Raw genomic sequence first — 17,443 nt, 5'->3', positions numbered from 1 at the left:
ATGAAATCTGCTTTCTGATCCCTAAAGCCAAATCCTGGTCTGTGGGTTTACCCTTTAATGGGACAAATGTTTGAGGGACCACAACCCCCAAGTCCAAAAAGATGCTGCCATATGTTTAGATTTAGAGACTTATTAACACCATCTATAAAACATAATCCAAAAAATGGCCTTGAATCTGACCAATCTAGGTAAGTTTTACTAGTCTTTGGGCATGGAATAAAATGTCATTGGAAAGGACTTCCTTCTTCTGGTGACTAAGCAGGTGGCATAGGAAAAATACTTTTTTTGTGTTTATGCATGAATTTAGAGACATAGGAGACTTCAGACTGGTACAACAAACCTGTGTTCTAGAGGCATTGTGGTATGTTAGAACTCTAATAGCTTTGGGGAGAGGTCTAGATAAATATTTTGGCTCCATTACTTACTGCCTGAGTAAATCTCAGCAATTGTTCTAAACCTAATTCCCGTGAGTAGGGGGAGTAAAAATGTGAGTAATAATAATATCTATTTCAAAGGCTCAAATTCCATGTAGCAGACATGTATTGTATGCCAGGCACTATTCAGAACACTGCAGATTCAAAGATAAATAAAATATAAGCCCTTTCATCGAGACATTGCTTGTGGGGTAAACATTCATGTGGAATATAAATAATTTATACACAGTGTGATAAGCATCATCATACTGATATTCATAGGACAAGGGGGGCATAGAAAAGAGACATTTAGCCTAGTTTTGAGGCTCAAGAAACACTAATTAAAGAAGAGGATGGTTATCCTTAGCTTTGCCAGATTTGTAGGAACTATCCAGGAGAAGAAAGTGAAATATGTTTTCAGGGTATTAAGCAGGAAGACAACACAATGTATTCAGATAACAATAGGAATTTTATATTTACTAGAACAAAAACTGATGGGCAAAAATTGGAAGATAAAACTTAGGAAGTAAAAAAGGGTCAAATCATGAAAAATTATTACATTGGTTTAAGAGGCTTATAGACAATGGTAGCTTTTCAAAAACATACACATGCATGCACACACACACACACAAATCAAACGAATACAAGAAAACTTTGAAAGCCTGAAAATATCTCATTATTTCAGTGCTTGCCTATTGCAGAAAGCTTTTGGAGAGAGAAAAATTTAATCACTCTGCTTAGGAAGCAATGAGGTTCACGGTAGACTTAGCTGAAGAGAGAACTGGAATGAGTATTTTATGCATTGAACCATCCCCAACTTTACTCCTTTAGGGCTCTCCCTATGGAGTCTCACTTCTGGTGGCCAGCTACTGACTTGTGCTGGATCCTAAGTAATATGCAGGGAGCACCAGAGAGGCAGAGAGAGGCAGAATATTCACAATTTAATACATTGTAACAAATGCAAATAAAAATGCAGGGTTTCTGACCTGCATGATTCTTTTTTATCTTAAGAGTCAGTGCCAAGCTATTTCTGTTCTCACAATATTATGTAAAGTACATCAAGTGCCTGCTAAAGGCAGACTGAGGTCGCGATCGCACCAGGTGAAGAAGCTATATGCTAAACTGTAGCTGTCATAGTATCTTAGGCACATCATTACCAAGAGCTGAAAACATGCTGAAAAGCTAGAACAAAGAGGGGTGACACTCCAGTCACAGGTAGTTTCAGCAGTGGGAAGAATAATGCTTGCAAGGGTGAAATCTCATAGTAAAAATAAATGGCTGGAAATGGGTCTGCACTAGACAGCTTTAATATAGAATCAGTTACACATTTTAACTCCGAAAAAGAGCATAGAGCAGTAACCAGGGTTAAAAAGCTAAAGGGGTCCAGATGAAGGAAAGACAAAGAGTGGTCATAAACACTACAATTGGGTAGGCTTGATGGGGTCAGGTCAGAGGAAGATCGGGATTAGAGAGATGGAGGTGTCCTCTTCCAGAAAGCAAATGGGATAATATCAGTCAAGGTGGGCTCGTGTGCCTGCCTTTATGCACGTGTGCTCCCCTTGCCGTATGCTTTGCTTTGTTTCCAGAGAAAATCCTTGTGGCCTCTGGCAGTATACATGATATTTAAATCTCTGTGAACCCAATGTAACTACTCTGTTCTCATGACCCCCAGATGATGAAGGGGATTGTGTCTTCCAGAATACAGGGATTCAGCAAATCAGTCAGCAAATGTGTGCTGAGGATTTTGTAACACATATCAGCTGCCACAGTAGAAGCCAAAGGAGTTAATACAGGCTTATATCAATGAGCCCAGTCTAAGTTTAGGATCTAGTGCAGAAGAGAAATAGAAACAGTGCAGGAAAAACATTTTAAATAAGAGCTAAAAATTACTTTATAAACAATATAGTATTACTATTTGTAATATCCTTTGTTGAAAGAATAATCTAAAACCATATTCCTTTTCTGACTAATCAAATTAATTTTCTTATATTTTGTGAAATTTAGTACAAAGCCATTTAAATGTACAACTGAGTTAAATATCAAAGTCTTCATGCTTGGTTTATTCATAAGGAATAGGTTAAATTTTTACACTGGCCTCTAATATTGAAATATGGAAGAGGAGCTCAGAAAGACACCAATATTTACATTATGAAGTAGCAATACAATTAGGTGTTAAAAAACTTTTGTCTAGAAGCTCAGATTTTGATTACATAGAAGTGTTTTATTTCCACACTATCCAAACAAGTAACAGACACAAAGTGCTTTTATAACCCGAAGGCAAAGTCATTCCAGCTGGTATATAGGTCATCAGTTGTTTTCTGGTTCTGTTTTTTTCCAAACACATACTTCTTTTCACTCATCATTGGCCATTAAAGCCCTCTACCATTCTTCAAATGTAATTTTTAAATTGTTTTCCATCAAGGAAATCTTAAAAATCTTACAATGCAGAGTCTAGAGTGGGCTACAGCTGAATAAAGATGACTTTAAAGGCAAGTACAAGGGGTTCAGCAGAAGGGAGGTGTAGTGGGGGTGATGCTGTGTCACACTGTTCTCCAGCACAGGTGGAAAAGGCAGCTCAACTCAACAGCCTCTAAGCTCTTTCTGTCATTAACATTTCCTGCCTTAATCTGTTTTGATTCCTTCTTCCCCACTGGCTTGGCCTGAAAATTTTTATTTTTAGATTCTTAGTGCTTAAGAAAATACAGGCAGAATAATCTCCTTATGTGACAGCTTGATGCAGCAGTAAGAACATAAATAATTTCTGCAGTCAAGCCCCTTTTTGAAGCTTGACTCAACTCCTAAAACTTAACCTATCTGTACCTCATTTTCCCAAAATGAGAAGAGAGAGAGAGAGAGAGAGAGAGAGAGAGAGAGAGAGAGAGAGAGAGAGAGAGAGAGACATTATCCTTTACTTGTAGCTTAAAGGGTTGCTTTGAGGATCAAATGATATAATAAATACTACATATTGATATGCTTTACAAACTAATGACATTTCATGAAAATGAAGCCACTTTAAAAATATATTTTATCCAATAGAAAAGTACAGGGCTCCCTAGCCTTATTTTGCTATACAATTATTTGTTCAACTTTATTAATTGTCACCATCTAAAAGAGGGAAGTGATTCAAGACAGGTAAAATCTGTGACTACAAACCAGGAGAGGAGTTTTCATACCCCACCCCTGGGGCTACCAGTAGCCACTAGACTGGCTGGTGGGAAGGATAAGAGCCCAGTTCCTTTGCTTCCAGGTCAATAAGCTGGGAGTTGAAATGTACATTCCAGAGCTCTTTGTGGGAACCACTGGTGTGTGGACTTCAGCTGAAATCCCACCCTCTCTTGGCTCCTCCCTGTCCTGCCCCTCATGGGAACAATGTCCTTAAGTAATTATTGCAACTCAATCCTTAGCATAGCGTCTGCTTCTGAGAGAAGCCAATGTAAGAAACCCAACAAATTAATTTTTCATTAATTCAGCAAATATTTATTTAACATCTCCTAACTGCCTAACATTAGGCAGAGGTGAACAAAACAAACTCCCAACCTATGCATCTTATATTTTATTGGGAATAGTAAGAAAATCAAAAAATGACTAGGTCTATAACACAATTTGTGTTAAAATCGTGATAAAAATGCTATGACAAAAAAATGAACCAGAGTAATTTAGGGAGGGGATAGTGAAGGACAAAAAGTAATATTTTAGATAAATAGGTGAGATAAAGCTTGTCTCAGAAGTGGCCATTGAATAGGAACAAAAACCATCCTTCCCCAAAGTATTATTTGTTCTTATATTTCAATATTGAGAATGAGGTTAGTGTAAGACTGTAGAAGAACTTAACATGTATCAGACACTCTGATAGGGCCTGGGAAGATAGTTTCTCACAGAAGAATAAGAGGAATACAAGAGGGCATGGGGCTGAGGTTGGGTTTAAGCCCTGTGTAGGGGTGAGTGGGAGGCGATGTATACATTTTCTACCTCAGCATCCTAGCAACACAGGACAGAGACAGGAGGAAATGTGGAAAAGCTGAGCTTGTTCTGAAGTCTACAAGAAGGCAATTCAGACTTCGTAGAATCCAAGAAAAGGGTTTATTCCATTGCTTCTTGCTCTTCTTTTAGGGAAAAAAAAATGTATTCTTATCTCTTTGTATGCTCCATAGTGGTGCCTTTCTGTACACAATAGGTATTCCTTAAATGTCAGTTGATTAGAAATGTGTGTGTGTGTGTGTGTGTGTGTGTGTGTGTGTGTTTGTACATCCTGTAAACTTTATTTTCCACATTGAGGAGTTAGCTGGATTCCTCCTCCTGAAAGTAATGATTAGCTATTTCCAAACCATTCTTTAAACTGATTATTGTGAACTTAACCATAGAAATATACAATTAAAATATACATACCTACATAGAAAATATCATGTTATTACTCCAAGTCCACTTTTGCATATATGGATTTGTCCTTTCTTATAACTGTTATTCTACCAATTTAATCTCTTTCTCCAAAGCATTTGACTTTGCCCGAGATTACAATAAGAGCATGCTGAAATAGAGCTAATATATAATGTGTCCTAGTCTCCTATCTTTTTCAACCCTTGGAGACAAATCAAAACTGAAATATAACCCAAGATCCATTCTGTAAAATTCAAGTTTCCCATACTCAATAAAATCTCCTCAAACTACGCATCTGAAAAGGGCTATTCAATAATCAAGTACGGCTGGCCTTGTTTCCTGGGAGGAAAGGCTAAGTGGAATATTTTAAGCAAAACGTAGACACAGATGTGAATCTTTGCTTCAGAATTTCTGTGCCTGATTTCAAGAACATCAGTTCCCTGGGCTTCACCAGCTTCTAGTCTAACATGAACGAACCATTTGGACCTAAACCGTTTGGATGGCAGCAGTTCACCACAAGTTATTTCCATCCTGTGAGATTGCATTCCTCTTTTTCTTTTCTGTGAAACAAGAAAAATAGAAATAGACTTAGCAATGCAATTCCTTATTATATCGATCAGAAGTTTGGCATTATAAATGTCTGCCCTTTAACCTTTTCCTTTTCAGAAATCTTTCAATGGCTCCCATGTGCATGACATCAATATTCACCCCAGGAGACACTATTAGCAAAACTCCTTTTTTTTGATTACTGACAGTGTAAAAACTGGAAGTGTTTTAAACCCTCTACAAACCACTATTTAAAAACATAAGACATGATTGATCACCAGATGGAGCAATAAAAATGAAAACTGAGAGATAAAGATGGAATACAAATATTTAATCATAAATGGAAAAACAATGGAACTCTGAGGATAACAGTGTTCTGTTTGCAGATAACAGCCTTTCATGTACGAATGAGTCACTTACAGTGTCAGGCACAGGAACATAAATCCAGTTGCATTATAAATACAAATTTTTGCCTGCAACACTCTTGCTTATGACCAAAACATTTTGTTTAGCTATTCTAATTTAGAAAAGTCCGATATGTTAGAAGTTTTACATGACATCAGTCGAGAAACATTACTTCTCTTACCAAGTAAAAAAAGTCATTTTCTTCTGTTACTTAAAGAAAATGGGACAGCTTTTTAAAGCATATTGAAAGCTTTCTGACAAAAGGTTTTGATCCATAGTAGTCAAGGCCTTATGCAATACTTTTGTGAGATATAGATTTTACTTCAGCTCTGGTATGTCCCAGAATGTTGATAAAACGAAAATTTATTTAAAAATGTTTTGCAGATGGTGTTGCATTATTGCCTTATGTGGTTGAAGGTTTTAAAATCAGTAGACACAGGGGCTTCCTGGCAATCCAGTGGTTAAGGCTCTGCGCTTCCACTACAGGGGTCTCCATATGCCATGTGATGAGGCCAAAAAAAAAAAATCACTAGGCACGAACATGATACATAAGACCATAACTTGAATCATTTTATCAAAAATTAATGACCTACATCATCCTTTGTTTTAAGTTTAATATTAAGACACTAATATTTAAATTCATTATACCAGCAGCCCCCAACCTTTTTGGCACCAGGAACCAGTTTTGTGGAAGACAATTTTTCCACGGACTGGGGTGGGAGGTTGGGAGGCATGGTTCAGGCGGTAATGTGAGAGATGGGGAGCCGTGGGGAGCGGTGGTAGATGAAGCTTCGCTTGCTCACCCGCCGCTCACCTCCTGCTGTGCGGCCTGGTTCCTAACAGGCCGCGGACCGGCACTGGTCCGCAGCCCGGGGTTTGGGGATCCCTACATTATACAAAGATAAATGGGTAAGTGTAGGAATTAAATTTTCTGTCGCCATGTAACTTACAACCCAAAAAAACACTAACCTATGAAAGACAAGTTACATTATAAGTTTTCTGGCACTTAACACAAGCACTAAAATGTAGTATTGACTAAAGAAAACATATGTTACATTTATGACATCACAACATCTTGTGTCAGCTACTTGCTTACACTAACTTCTCCACCCCACTCATGGTACCCAGTAGAGAGCTCTGCCTACGATAACATCCATTCATCTTCTCAACCCCAGATTGTGAAAGGCCAAGCCTTTGAAAGTTTATGATTTGGCGTCTGTCTAAATATACATAATAAGTCAAAATATCTATAAGATATATGGTAGCCTAGGAATATCTTACATATTGTATTGAATATGACTTTTATATTTGTTTCTACAATACTTGATTGCAGTCTTGTCCTCAAAGATTGACCTAATTTTTAAAGTCTATAATATTATGTATTTAGTCCACACCCCCGGTTCATTGACAGTGAAGAAGCAGGGAAGACACAGCAGTAACTTCTAAGACACCCAGTGCGAGAGGTACACAATTATATATGCAATAGTATTTGAGGCATGCATGGCTTGAATTTCAAGGATAAAGGAAGCTGATACTGGCCTTACTTCCTACTTTCCCACGGCCTGTCCAAGAACTGGCCAGGCGAACACATTAATGAGAGTTCAACTGGCAAAAGAGAAATAAGGCAAGATCTCCCATTTTTGCCATCTTAAACAGGGAGCTAAGACAAGTGAAATATTTTGGCCTTAATCAATATATGTTATTCTAGTAAAAACATTTTCCAGGTCAGTGTAAAACATTTTCTCAAATGTCATCTGTTTGTGATTATGCCTAGTACTTTTATTCTTTTAACTTTGAATTGTCTCATTGTCTAATTTTGACCGGATTATCCACCTGTACACTGCATTTACTGGTTGAGGTCAAGGTAATAAATAACTTTAAAGGGCCACAGCAATTCTACCTGTAGTGCTTTACTTTTTTTTATTATGTTCAAGTTAAGGCCAATTCAGCTATGTTGGGGCCTTAACACAAGATGTACAGACCTTTCTTTTCATTTGTTTTAGTTTCTCATATTCTAACTAATAATTTCATATGTGTCTGCCAGTATTCCACTGTTTTAGGAACATCTAAATTGTAGCTCAGAGCCTTGGAATTCAGACTATTCAGTAAGGTCCATGGTAATTCACTCAAGAATGAAGTTCATTCACAGAGAATATTTAGCAGATTATAATCCATAGCAATCTTCCCAAGCATTTTTATCTGTCACTTCAGTGTAATATCAATGTGAGAAAATAATACTTTCCTAGAAGAGACCACTTGCTCTATTCAACTACAGCTTCTTAGATTCCTAACACTCCATGATTTCTTGCTAGGACTATTAACCTTCTGGGAAAAGATAAACGGCATCAGCTGTATCAAGTCAACCCACTGCCACTTAGATGATGACTCAGTAGGAAATCCAGTGTCTGCCTTGTTCATTACTATTCTCCTGAAATGAGTACAATGTGCTGGGGACATGCGGGGTAGTGGAATTAATTTTAAAAATGCCAACTGATTAGGAAAAAAAGTGTGGTACATCTTTGATAAATACAATACTCAATAATAAGAAGCTTTGAGTAAATTTATTTATCTAGTTTCCTGAGTGGCTATGTAGCTCTTTAAAGGTTTACACCCTAGAGAAAGAACTTTGCTCTCAGATAAAAATAGAGTCTAATTGCAAAATGGTTTAATAATACCTGTTTAAGTTATGAATATTAAATGGAATAATGCATGCAAGTGGCTAAGGCATGATGTCTAGTACAATTAGGAGTGCTCAACAAATGTTCATTTTCGTTATTATGAACACTCTTGAGGTGAGTTTGCTCATAACACCACTGAGGATAAAAATCAAAATATTCTGTTCAGTTTGCAATAGCAGATCAGTAGTTGGAGTGAGTCCAGAAGAAAATAAAAATAGAAGAGAAATCATATGTCCTAGCTAATTCTAGATAATAAATAGCGTAAAGTAGATGTTAGATGTTGCTACCTTTATTTTAGAAAATTGGCCAGCTAAAAGCAAAATTGTAGCTGAAATTTGTGCTCACAACCAGAATCATCATCATTGGCAGCCTGGGCACCCAACACCCTGAACTGTGACCTTCACCTGAATCTGCTTCTCCTGTATCTCAACATACAATGTATATTTTAATTCTTTCATCTCAAGTATCTAATTCCAGGTATTATAGTGTTCATAGGAGTTCTTTGTATCAGCTAGATTACCTGATGTTACCTAAGAGAAAGTGCTGATGAATAAAAAGTGGTTGCTGACTTAGTCTTAAGAAAGAGCATATTTGCATTTTACTAACGTTTTGTTGTTGGCTTAAGGCACTGGAAAGAGTGACTGAGGATCCAGGATTCTCCACTCCCACGCCAGCTTCTCTGACTCATTTTTTTCCCAAAGGAAGACTCACTTATCTGATGGGTGAAATTGTGTTGTAGGTGCCTCTTCTTCTTCTGGGCTTCTTAATCACCCGTTTACCCACTCCATCATAAGGTCATCTTACAGGCACACTGTATCCTCCAGGAGTCAACCCTGATGTTCCAGATGCAGAAGGATAATTGGGGATGAGGGATCAGGACAGACTAGAAGCATGGTTCCAGTTTAAGGCTAAGCTACATTTTCCAGTCCAGTTTTAAAAAATAGATTATTTTGGTTCTCTGACTCCTGTGCTTATTTCTCAGTTATGGAGAGGGAAAAGATAAGATCATCACCCAAAGGACTGGTTTACGTTTCTCAAACAACCTAATTCTTTGAGTTTATGAGAGACCATTCTATGGTTCTCTGGGCACATGATAATCTAGGAAAGAAAACAAAAACAAAACAAAACCTTAAATGTTGAAAGATGACTATATCATGATAGAAGAATTGATGACAATTCAGGAATAGAAAAAGTATAACTGCTAGGAAAGTTATATCAGAAGTTGGGCATCCACCATCCTTCCAATAATATATGCTGAGTTTCTGACTCCCAGGGTGAAAAACAAACATAGATGGTAGGGGTTTTTTTGTCAGTCACCAATGATTCCAGCTTTGGAGGTCACTACTCTTTCTCTTCTATTCAACATTGCTTACACTGTTTCTGAAAGAAATTTAAGCTGAAGATATCTATGTGGGAGATAAATATTTAAAACACTGAGGATTTTTGCCCTTACTCTCCAACAGTCCCAATTTTTACATTTATTTTTTTCCAGTGCTGCTGCTTCTTAATGAAAATCAAGTCACTGAGAATGATTGTTTCATGAAAATCCCTTTAATTAATTGAAATGTAGTCATATTCTATTTTTAAAAAAGAAGTCTCTCACATATTTAAAATTGAATAGCATTCTTAAGAGTGGGGAAGACACTTTCTTTCTGTAGCAGAAAGCATTTTATTTGATTCACAATGAATAGGGTTCTTTTTTGTCTGACAGCTACACATGCTGGGCCTAACAACATTACAATAGGTGTTCACAGAGAGAAAGAAAAATGTATATTGTAATATTACAGGTTGTTTGTTGTTAGTATTATTATTATTTTAGTATTTCCTAAAATTACAAAATGGTTAACAACACATATCAACCTGAAAGTTGTCTTGATTTCCTGAACAATTCTATATGCCCACTAATGTTTTTTCCTCCCTTTCTTATTTAGAGTTCATGAGAAAATGATGCCATTGAATCTTATTTGGTGAATAAATTGGTTAAAATAATTGATAAAGCTCTTCTGTCCTTCCTTTACTTGAAAAGCTTTTTAAAAATTAGGATGCATTTTGAAGTTTGTAATTTATCAATGACAATAACAGAAAAGTTACTTTCATTTTGCTATTACAAATGCTGCGTGAACTCCCTTTCACATATAGCATTTCAAATGGGAATGTATATCTGTTGGATAAAGCCCCATAAGGAGAATCACTGGATTGAAGAGTATATGCATTTATAATTTTAATATGTTGCTAAATACCATCCATAGGGATGGAGTGTTCCTACACCCCCACCCACACTTCAGCAAGTTAGGAAACTTGAATTTTTGTCCGATAGGAAGCTAAAAGAATGGTACGTCAGTGAAGTTTTAGTTTAGTTTTGTTTTTTTCTAATTATGAGCGAAGTTGAATATTTTGTGAACGTTTAGCAGCCATTTTATTCCCTATTCTGTTCTGTTCTCCCTCTGCTACTCCTTCTCCCCTCCTCCTCCCTTGTTTTGCCCATTTCTATATTTAAGTGTAGGTCTTTTTCTTATCTATTTGTGGGAGCTCTTTATGTATTAGGAATATTAGCCATTTGTTTACCATAGGAGTAGTAGACATTTTACTAGATTATTGTGACTTTGCTGTATAGAATAATTTTTATTTTTATGGAATTTAACAATTTCAAATTTAACAATTTTAATAATATATCTACTGGAATTTGAAATAGGGGAAGAAAAGTCTTCTCCAATCTAAGGTGAAAAAAAAATTCCACATTTTCTTCAGATATATTTATGCTTTTATTTTATATATTTGAATGTTGTAGCTAGTTGCAATGTACTCTGATATGTGATGTAATGTATGGATTCTACTTAATATTCTTATCAGACCATTATCTATCTACTTGTTCCCACATCATTTATTGCCTAACTCACCTCATCTCATCTATAAATTGGGTCTATTCCTGGGTTTTCTATTATGTCCCATTGGACTATCTTTTTCCTTCATGAGCCAGTAACTCACTGTTTTAATTATTGACAGATTTTAGCAACTTGAAGGGCAGGATTTTCTTCTGTGCTTTCCTTTGTAAGTTTTCTTGTTGTTCTTCCTTGTTTATTTTTTCATAAAAAGTGTAGGTTGACCCAGCTTGTCTAGTGCCCTCTCCTCAAAAAGACCTCATTGTATTTGCATTTGATTCATATTTAATATTCATATAAATTAACTTAGAAAAAACTTGACTTTAGGCAATAGAGTCAGTGTTGAAAACCTGGCCAACTCCAAATCCATAGCATCTCTGGTCTCTCACCCACAGATGTGACCCATTCTTTATGTATTGTATCACATATAGTAAATATATTCAAAAGATTGCTTTGATCATGGCCGCTTCCCTGTTCAACAGTCATCAGTGGACACACTTAGCTTATCACAGTACTTCTTCACTCACTAAATGGGCAGTTAAATGCTGCACAAAACAAATAAAACTTTCCGTCTTCTTTGCTCCCATTTTCTACCCTGGCCAAAAGTCTACTCCAGTTACTGACTCACACCCCTTTTTAGGATCAAATCACATCTGCTCCATGATACCCTCACGGACCACCTAAAACAGCAGTGTTGATTCATTGCTTTGCAATCTGCTTACACACTCTCTCTGTGTCAATCATTTGCCTCCAGCCTTTGAATTTAAGGTTAATTACCATTTTATGTGTAGTATCTCCTTAATTAGATCATAAATTGGTTAAAGAAAGGAAATAAGTCTCAAAAAAAATTTTTATTCCATACAGACAAGAATTTGTGTGTGTGTGCATGCCTGTACTTCTTTTCCACTGCTTTCTCAGGATTCTTCACTTCCTCTAAGTGTTTGTCCTCAGCAGTTCAATGCAATCAGCTCACTCTTTCCTATTCTAAATAACGAATTAAATGCATGACTCTCTTCCAATAAGCAGACAGCTCTTTCCTTATAGCAGTGAGACATTATTCAGAATCCTGCCTTTTTGTCCTCTATCCAGTTTTTAATCACTGACAGAACTTTCCCTCTCATCCCCCCATTGTGAAGAGTTTATAGGTTCTTGGGAATCGACCTGCAACAAGAAATGTATTTGTCTGGGGGTGGGCTTTGGTAAAGCTGGACCTTAGATTGGCCAGATGGCAAGAAGGCTTCTTGTGTGTTCTCTAAATGCAGACAGATTCTCACTGTCAGGTGATACGTAGGATAAAAATATCTCTCTTAAGAGGCATTGAAAATCTAAACTGAGTACATCTGGCAACCCTTCTTTATTTACTCTCTGTTAAGCATCATAAAGTATCCTTTCAAGGCAAAGAGGGAATGATTTACATTTGCAAAGCACAGGCTGATTTATTCCTAACACATTTTGCTCACCCAGATGATTTGTGTTCCACCTTCCCAGATCTTTTAAACTAGTTTTCCAGGTGCAGAGGTGAGAGTTGACAGTATAATTTTTGGATTACCCTTAACTCCCTTCTGCAAGATGTTCAACACTTTGGCTACACTCCAATCTCTAGCTGTAGTCTCTGCTTGAAAGGATAAATTACATATTTTTGTAATTATATAGAAATAAAAACACATTTCACCAGTGAGGATGCCAAATCTGCCAACGATCTTAAAACATCTTTATTCTCATGCATTCGAATCTAAAAATAAACCCTATTTCAAATTAGATCTTTTTTGCAGGGTTTTACCAGCTTATAATGAATCATAAAAAACAAGTGCCCTAAATTTAAAACACATAGCATTAGATAGTATAATTAATGATAATTTAAAAACAGACATAGCAAGAAATTGTCTTAGACACCAGACATAGTCCAAGCCCTAGAAGAAGCCATTATATGCAGGTATTCTATAGGGACCTCTCCATCTTTAAATTTTAGCTTACCATGACACAGAAATAAAGCTTACATCTATGATTGTCAAGTTAACCAATTATAAAATACATTATTAGTGCTTACAATATCGATAGAAGGTCGGTATTACACATATAGACAAAGTGTTTAAGAGGTGGGTTGCCAAGGTGTGACTAAGTATTGCTTGCTACATTTGGTGGTCAGAGAAATAATATTTGAAGATCCTGTTTTCAGTTCCCCTATAAAAAGTGCTCCTGCAGAGCTTAATTACTCACAGTGCATTAGTACACTTGAGCAATAAAATAGAAGAATATTATCTTACAAACATTTGGGCAGAGCATGGACCAGCATGTTTGAAATGGTATGCAGGATCAGGACATGGCATTAAGATCTGAATCTTTCCTTAATTTTATCCAGGAAAATAATGTTATCTTTCTGTGTAAAATTGTTGAGAGTAATCAAATGGAAGACAATTATTAGGAGAAGGAAAATTAAAGCCAGAGAGAAATTAAAATCACACAAGAGTTAATCAATGATAGATAATCGATAATAATTAATAGATAGTAAGATAAACAGAGACAGTCCCACAAGAGGAGTAAATGAACATTGAACCTTATTAACTTTCATTGATCAACGTGTAAATGTATACCTAGACACAATGCATCTGAGCAAGTACATTAGCCTCTCCGAACCTAAAAACTCAAATCCATGAGCTTGCATTTTAAATGGTTTATTAAAATGGATACAGAGGGAGAGTAGTCGGAATTAACCATCACTCTTTCCATATTGACTTGTATAGATGTCAGTACTCTAGCACTTTTCATATTGCAATTACTTCTTCTAATTTATTTTATCAAAGTATCACATAAAAGTTTGAAAGATCAGACACTACCAAAAAGTGTGCAATAAAGTTAATATTGCCTCAGTATCCCTCATACCCAGTTCCCCTACCCAGAAGCAATCATTTAAAAACATTTCTGGATTTAATTAGCCTGATAACTACCCCCAGAATTGTAAACAGTTTTCTTAAAAAAGGGAGTTTAAACTTTTGCTCTTATTTGTCAAAGAGTTATTCCATAATTCTCAGTTCCTTCCTCCATGATCTCATGTGCAAATTCAAATAACCATGTTCTATCAATCTTAATTATCATATCTTGACACCCACTTTCTAAGATGAGGACACAGGTGCCCCCTTCCCTCCAACTCATCTTTATTCACTCACTATGCCTTTGCTTTTATATTCTTCTCTTAAAGCAAAACGATGTCTTTTATAATTTTCCTATAGGTTATTTTAAAAAGAACAATGCAAACATAAATTGGAGTTCAGAGTAGGACCAAATACTGGTTAATTACATTTTCTCCTCTCCTGTTCCCCTGTAATGGTCACTGGGTTATATATAGAGAATAAATGTGAATATTTGGATATTAATATTTCTGATATATATATTCTTACATTATATATATTTCCTTCTCATCTAAACTAGACTTTAGGCTACTACAATGTTAAAATTGGAACTTCCCTACCTTGTTTTCTTATACTTATTATTTCCTGAACTCACATCTTCTTATCTGTTAGTTTGCTATCTTGCTGAAATATATATTTAATTAATTTCCTAAGAAAGATTTTTTTCCCAAGTATACTCTCTGAATCCCTTCAGGTTTTAGAATATTTTATTATTTTATTTACTATTTTATTTATTCCTCATATTTCAGTGAAACTTTGTCGTGTATATAAATCTACATTGAAAATCATTTCCCCTAAGAACTATGAAAGCATGTCTCCATTTTCATCTAGGATGCTAAGTTAATGACGGTCTATCTGTCATTTATAGCTGATTTTAGGATCTTTGATCTTTGTTTTTCTTATGTTTCACAGTAATGTGCCCAGGTATTTTAAGGTACAGTGCTTGGAAAATCTTTTAAAATTAGAATTAGATTTGCTTCTCCCATTAGCTTTGAAGGACTTTTTGATACTTTATCTTTGATCATTTTACCACTGCTCTCTTCATCCTCTTTACCAAAAACTCCTATTCGTCAACTGTTAGGCATCATGAACTGATCATTTCTTTTCTCTTGTATATTCCTTTTGTTTGTATTGTAGTTATATCAAATGAGAAATTACTGCATATTTGTCTTCCAACCTTCCTATTGATGTATTCCATAATGACTTAATTTCCAAGATTTTTTTCTTCATTCTTCTTCTTCTTATTCTTATTATTATTATTATTATTTTTAGCATTCTGTTAGTTTGTACATGCAGAACTTTCTCAAATTCACCTGAGGATGCTCATGAGATTTTTAAAACTCATTTTCATTCTCTAAATTAATCGTATTTCATCACTGTTAGTATTTACTTAGTATATCTTCTTCATTCTTTTTCATGTTGGAGTGTTTTCATAATCTTCTGGTGAGTCATGGTGGCCAATTCACACTTAATAATAAGGGACTAAGAATATTGAATTGAGAGACTTTGAATTCAATAGGAAATGCTTTATAGTGAGAATTCATGTGAGTGACTCCTGTACTGTGGGACTCATATATGACCAGATAAGAAAGATTTCACTCTGGGTCTCTATTGGTTTAACTAATTACCTTTATTTTCTGCAGACAACTTTTTTAAAGTTTGTATTTGTGCCCTGGGGTAAAGCATCCCGCATAAGGAATTGTAGGAAGAGGTGTGGGTAGTTTACTTCTGCCATATATGTCCCCCATTAATCATCTTGTTCTTACATTTATTTCTTCCTCCCACCTATCAAAGCATCTGACATCACTTAGTCTGCAGTCCCTTTGGAATTTCTATCAGAAAAGTCTGGTTTTCATCAGTTACAACTCCCTCTGCAAGTGTTCTAGATTGTGTCTTTCTGTTCTTTGATTAGTCACTCAACCATCCATCTCTTTTTGTCTACCAGAAGTTTGTTGAAATCTGCCTTTCACTGATGTCTCCCCATGCTCTTAGTTATGAATTTATTTCTTCTTTACCTTCATTTAATTGCATGTTGGGACCTGCAGAGAGAAAAGGTGAGTGCAGATGCTCTGTTTACCATCTTGCCCTGGCAGACCTGTTTCCCAGACTAAACAGTGAGTCCCTGAAGTGTATTGGTTGGATCTTTTTGTCTGCATATTTCTATTGCCTATCACAGTGCCTGGAGTGTATTAGGTATTCAAAAAGTATGTGATAAAAGAAAACAAAGCAAATTATATCCCAGGCAAAGTGTGGCATCAAAATGCTGCTGCATTTCTACTATACAATTCTTCCAGAAAGCAAGGCTGTGCTGTGTAAAGCAAAATGTCCCTGGAAAGAGTGCCACCATTTCAAATCCTTCTTATGAAAATTTCTGGGTTAACATGTTATAATAATGAAGAAATGGTAAATTTCCTTACTGAGGAAAATGGTAAAACCATGAGCCTGTTAAATTAATAAGACTTTTTCTAAGTGAAATACATTTGCAATGGGAAGCTCATCTAAGGGAAATACTTAATTTACATGAAATCCTTGCACAGAACAGCAGTGATAAATAAATTTGGATTTAATGGCATGTACTCATCAAATACTCATGTCTGTGTATAATATAAAACATTTATGTACAATTATGTTTGTCACCAATGCAGGCTGTTGATAGCTCAGTAGCTCATTCTACATTTTTGCTTCTGAACAGTGATCTTTAAATATCACCCACATGGTAGCTCTTGCAAGGTTTTGTTTTGTTTTGTTTTGTTTTTTTGTGATATGTGGGCCTCTCACTGCCGTGGCCTCTCCTGCTGCGGAGCACAGGCTCTGGACGCACAGGCCCAACGGCCATGGCTCACAGGCCCAGCCACTCCGCGGCACGTGGGACCCCCCCGGACCGGGGCACGAACCCACGTCCCCTGCATCGGCAGGTGGACCCCCAACCACTGCACCACCAGGGAAGCCCTCTTGCAAGGTTTTTAATGGATAACATTATTATAACTTCTATAGTATTTATGGAGAACATACAATTTAGTTTAACATCATAATGAAGTGCTGTCTTTTTTTTTAAGGACAAAGCACCCCATAAACACTTTGTTTTCTTTTTAAAACTTAGTGAACATTTTTCAAAATGCCATTTCTTATCTTACTTACATAAAAGAGAAAAGATAAATTCCTTCATAAAGGTCAACTGACACTCTGATGCTATACAATTATCACCTCATTACCTGAATTTTTCAGATGAGAAAATAGAATGC

Source organism: Mesoplodon densirostris, chromosome 15, assembly GCF_025265405.1.
Source record: "Mesoplodon densirostris isolate mMesDen1 chromosome 15, mMesDen1 primary haplotype, whole genome shotgun sequence".
NCBI classification, from domain to species: Eukaryota; Metazoa; Chordata; class Mammalia; order Artiodactyla; family Ziphiidae; genus Mesoplodon; species Mesoplodon densirostris.
The sequence above is the reverse complement of the archived record's forward strand: the minus strand, read 5'-3'. Positions refer to the sequence as shown.